General features: G+C 60.3%; 1 long non-coding RNA gene across 2 annotated transcripts in view; it reads right to left on the bottom strand.

The window, feature by feature from the left end:
• LOC122231293 overlaps window positions 1-5,388 on the bottom strand; it is a 41,107-nt gene that overhangs the window by 2,828 nt on the left and 32,891 nt on the right. Inside the window, exon 5 of one of the 2 annotated variants that reach the window (XR_006208483.1) lies at window positions 58-263. This is a non-coding gene — a long non-coding RNA (uncharacterized LOC122231293). Of the gene's footprint in view, window positions 1-57; window positions 264-4,963; window positions 5,301-5,388 lie in introns of those variants that run through there. The other variant, XR_006208485.1, reaches the window with a different exon arrangement.

Here is a 5,388-nt window from a genome sequence, read left to right as displayed (position 1 = left end):
CAATCCATCCACGAAAACAGCTACTGGCCCAGCTGCCCCAAGGGAAATGCCATTTACCTATGGAATTTTCATGGTTCTGCAACTCTGTGTCCTCTCCAGCAATGGCAAGTGAGCAGGTGGGGGGAAAGTGGGGCTGAGCTGGTAACTTGCAATTTCCACATAACTGCCGCTGTTTCCCAGGGTGCCTTCCACACTTTTCCGCACCCGTCTTCCTCCTCCCTCTGACTACCTTCCATGTCACACGCCGTCATGGGGCTCGGGGCCTGCAGAGGGGACCAAACCAGGAACGGCAAGGTGGGGCCCTTCCTCCTCTCGCTGTCCCTTCCAAGGGCCCTGAGGGTTCTGGGGAGGGGGACATTCAGCCTGGGCTTTCCCCTCCTGAATAAACCATTGATCGCCCACTTCTGTACTGAACAAGCATTTCTCGAGGGTCACCAGAGGGGCCCTCTGCTGAACACTTCCCCACCGCTGGGGGCATTGGAGTCATCTTTCCTCTTTCTTCCAGAAGACGTGGCTCCTTCAGGTCTCCCTTCTCTCCTTCCCCACCCCCCGTCAGAGTCCCTGGGGTGCAGTGCAGGAAACTGGACCTTTGTCAGGCGGGTCTCAGCTAACAGTGAACAGAAGGGAGGATGGTGGGGTAGGGTCCTGGGGTACATTGAATACCCAGAGGGCTTTGAGTGCTCTGACCGCCTCCCCTACCCCCCTGCCAGCCAGCCTATCCTGCAGTCCTTGGAGGGGATCAGGACCCAGGAGTGGCTGGAGTCGAGAGTGGCCAAGCGCTTCTCCGTGGTGGGGAGGGCTTTCTGGGCAGGGGGACCCCACGGCCAAGGCCTGGCAGGAGAACCAGTGGGCTCCTGAGGGCAGCACCATCCTGGGCTGGGGGCATGCAGGAAGGAGATGAGGCTGTCCAGGCCCTGGAAGCCCAGAGAGGCCAGGAGGGGTAGTCAGGGAAGGCTTCCTGGAAGAGGCAAGCAAGACAGGAGGAAGCATGACTTGGAAGAGAGAGGAAGAGGGTGCAAGGAAAACACGCCCTTTCCCTGATGTGGCCGGGAACCCCCACCCCCCGCCCCACCGCAAGTCTCCTTCATTCTCACTGTCCTTCCTTGTTCTCCCTACCCGAGGCCAAGGGACACCAGGGGAGCAGCTCTCTCCCCTGCCAGATAGTCAAAGTACCTAAATGAGCTACCTGCTGGTGCATCATGGAGGGACAACCCCCTTCCCTCCTCCCTCTCCCTGCCCTGCTGGGCCAGTGGCCAGACTTTCCAGAGGGGGCTCCTTAGAATCAGAAAAGGGAGGGGAGAATTGAGCCAGAAGCAGAGCACAGAGGGGAAGAGGTAAGACAGGAAAGGATGGTGAGGGGACACGGGGCATCTCGGGAGGATGTGCAGCAGTGTGAGGGAAGCTACCTACCATGGAACCAGTGTGCTGTGTCACCTCCGTGCCTTCCCTCGGGAGCCGTGAGGACGGTCTCCCCCAGGTTGGCCGCTGCTCCCCACAGCCCCTGACCACAAGCAATGCTCTTTGGAGCCCCTCCCCCAGGCCAGTAGGTCCAGCCGTGGGCACTGGGTGCCCTACAGCCTCCTGGACCTTCTTTAGGACCTGCCATCCTGTGGCTATGAGCGGGAGGAGGGTCACTCTCCTGGGCTCCAGGGATGCCCAGATTCTCTGAGAAAGGCCTTAGTCCCCCAACATTTGGGGCCCTTCCCAAAGCCACTGGCTCCAGAAGAGAGAAGGACGGGCACCCTCTGTCTCGCTGAATCCCCCGGACCCCCGTCTGTACTTGGCTGGGTCCTCACCAGGAACCTCCACCTGCAGCCTGGAGGCCGGCACAGTGGGAGGACAGCCATGTCCAGAGGCCCCGGGCCCTCTGCTGGGGCCTGGGTGGGGATGTCCCCTGAGCACCATGCTCCCCGTCACTCCCCACTGGCTCCATTACCGTGAGAGCTGTGATAATACAGTGATCAGGAGAATCCTTGCTTCCATTTCTTGAGCATGCCTCCCTCAGCATGAGTGAAACATTGGCCCCCTTGGAGGCCTCGAGAGAGGGGCTCAGGGACGTGAGTGCAGGGGAAGGGAGGTGTCTCTCCCAGAAAGGGAGAGAAAGGAGAGGATCAATGCTGTTTCCACTCTTTTTCCTCTCAGCCCCAGCCAAGTCCCTGTCCCTGCTCCCCTGTGTCTGGTCCCCGCAGGCTGTGGGCTTTAGGCAATTCTAGGCCTGCTGTGGGTAGCCTACAGGCACATGGGGGAAGGGCCACAGGGCTCTGGGCTGCGGGAGGGGGGAGGCAGAACTGGGGCTGAGCAGAGAGCCCTGGCTAGGTCGCTGGGAGTTCTCTTCCTGGCTCAGTCGCTTCTGGCTGTGTGATCTGGGACAGCTGCTTGCCCTCTCTGGGCCTGACCTTCCCCATCTACAGAAGGAGGTGGTGTTTTCACTGGATCATTCCTGAGGTCCTTTCCCAGCTGTGATAGTTTGTGAGCTAAGGATCACAGCGAGGATAGTTGGGAGGACTGGGAATCGAGCTCCGTCCCAGCGGGGGCTCCGTGACCAGGACTGGCTTGAGAACCGGGTGGATCGGATTCTCAAATCCCCGAGGCTCCCCCTACCCAGCCCAGCTTCCCCTCCTTACCTCCACGCCCTGTCAGGGCCTGGGTCCCTCCCCAACAGAAGCCTTCCCTGCTCAGAAGGGAGGGTCTGGGAGTCTCCGAGGCATCTAAGCTCTGCTCTGGGCCTGGATCTCCAGGACCTGCTGCAGTAGGGACTCCATGACGTCAGGGGTTATTCCGTTTTGTTCTAGAAGAGTGTGGCCATGTGGACAGGACTTGGAGGCTAAGGAGCAGTTCCCTGGGGGGTGGGGGGAGGTGGGGAAGGTTAACAGAAGAGTTGGGGAGGTGCCAGGCATGAGGGCATATCTGGGACACTTCTTGGGGGAGTTGACACTTGGGACTCTGAGTTTGGGCGACAGTTGGCCAGACTGCCTGAGTTAGAATCCCGGCTGCAGCATTCACCAGCTGTGTGACCTTGGCAAGCTACCCAGCCTACAAGAAGGAAGCATCTTAGATTGCCAGAACAAGAACAATGTGCAAAGCACCTGACACAGCAAGTGATCAATAACTGAGACGTGGTAATGTGGTTGTGGTCGCATTAACAACAGCAGCCAGCAGCAGCAGCAGCAGCAGCGACGACAGCATCCCAACCCCATCCTTGTTAGCTTCCGCCCTTGGACAAGGGACCAGGGGCACAGAAAGGGCGGTTTCCCTCGGCTTTCCGGGCCCAGAACCAGCCCGGCGGCTCCCTGAAGTTCTGAGACATGGCCAGCAGGTGGCAGCATTTCACTGCAGTTAAAGGGCGTTGAGCTTCCCTCCCCAGGCGGAAGGCGGCCCCCCACAGCTCTTTCTCAAGGGGAGCCCCTTTCTGCACTCCTTCTGCATGAGCTAAGCAGATCCTGCCCTAGACTGTGGGACGTGTGATTACAGGCCAGCAGTCCCCCAGCTAGGCAGGAACGAGAGGTTGCTGCTGACCCCACCGAACTCTGCCCAGCCTGGCTCTGGGGTGGGGCATGGGGAGGGTCCCCTCCGTGTGGGAGCTGCTGCCCTTGGGCTCTCCCTGCAGGCGGGCAGGCTGAGGGAGGGGGTCTGGTGGGCATGTCAGGTTCAGTTCTGCAGCCCCTGAAGCTTGAGGGGACTCTGTACAGGGCAGACCAACAGGTGAGGTGGTAAATAGAAAGGCAGAGTCCTCAAAATCGAAGGTGACAGCAAATCGAGGGGCAGAGCCCCTTGACTTCTGTCAGCCTCAGATTTCCTGCTTACCAGATGGGGAGATCTGTATCTCCCTTCTGACTGACTGTGCAGGGAGATCAGAAGGATAAGAGTTGGGGCCAGGAATGAATGTCCAGAGGGGGTGGGGACTGGGAGGCAGAGGTGGGGACCCAGCTCTTGTCTGGGCCTCCTCTTCCCACCAAACCTTCAAATCGCCTCCCAGGAGGGACCCAGGCAGTTTTATCTTTCTGAGGATTGACTATTAAGTTTGAAAACCGGCAAGGCTGAGGCTGGGAAGGGCCAAGGCAAGGAGGAGGAATCGGGGACCGGGGTCATGGGAACCACTAGACCCTCTTGCAAGAGGGGGGGAAGTGGGGGGGGGCAGGACCCCCCCCTCCCCCAGGGACTGAGAACGATGCCCTAGTCCCTGGGGGCTGTCCAGGGAGGGCAGAAGCCAGGTCAGGGAGGAAGGGAAGGTCTTTGGCTAGCTGGTGGTGAAGGAATTAATCCTAAGTGGACTGATAGTTTGTTTCCCTACTGGCTTTGGGGTGGCTTTGGGGGGCAAACTGCATTTCCGTCCTCGTGTGTAGACCCTCAATGGACCGCAAGCCTTAGCGCTGACTGGCAACATGCAGAAGGTGAATCTGTCAGAGGAAGGCACGGCCTTGACAGCCTGTCACTGAAAAGGACTCACGGTTATTCCTTGGGAGGCAAGGTTGTGGGTCTTCGATGGCTCAGGCAGGGGACCCTCCTAGGGGGCGACCTGGACCAGATGACCTGAAGCCTAGGTTTGGGTCCACCGCGCAGGCCCAGGTGACAGAGAGGGCTGGGGGTGAGGATTCAGAATGGCGGGACCCAGGGGCTTCCTCATTCATTGCCAATATTCGTGGTGCACCAAGATCTCAGCACGGGGAGACAGGAGCCTCTCTCTCTGTGGAAATTACAGCTGGTCGGGGAAGCCAAAGATAAAGTCACCGGTGAATGTGGGCTGACTTAGATGTGATAAGTGTCCTGCAGAGCACGACATATGACACACGGTGCCGTCAGGGAGCAGGGCTGGGGGAGGCGGGCTCTCCCTCTGAGGGGATCTGGGGGTGAGGATCGCCCAGCAGGGGACCTGCCTGAAAGAGTACGTTCTGCAAGTATGGGGACGGCAGGGGGCCAGCCGGCTGGGGGTGCTGAGGAGGGGACCCTGGGCAGCAGTGAGGCGGGCAGGGCCCCAGGGCACAGCGCCTCGTGGGGAATTGGGGCTTCCCGTAAATGATGGCACTGACACAGCAGGAGGGTGAGTGATCATATTAGCGCCCTAAGAAGAGGGCTCCGGGACAGGTTGGGGTGACACTGGAGTGGAGGTCCAGGCGGACAGTGGCGGTGGCCGGAGACACGGGCGGTGGGGCCGATTGTGGCGGGTGATGCTATTCCGGATGGCGGAAGAAGCAACGACGAGGGGGCTAGGCGTGCAGGGGGGGTGAGGCAGTTTGGGAAACTGGCCGAGAGCAGAGGGCCCGTGGGCAGGTGAGGCAGGTGAGGCAGGTGGGAGGTCCCAGCTGCAGGGGGAGGAGGGCCAAGGCTCAGCTGCACAGGCTCGGGGGGGGGGGGGGGGGGGGGAGGAGGTTGGGGTGGGGGTGTGGGGAG

This window comes from Panthera tigris, chromosome D1 (genome assembly GCF_018350195.1).
Source record: "Panthera tigris isolate Pti1 chromosome D1, P.tigris_Pti1_mat1.1, whole genome shotgun sequence".
Lineage (NCBI taxonomy): Eukaryota > Metazoa > Chordata > Mammalia > Carnivora > Felidae > Panthera > Panthera tigris.
This window is presented reverse-complemented; position numbering and strand designations above follow the sequence as displayed.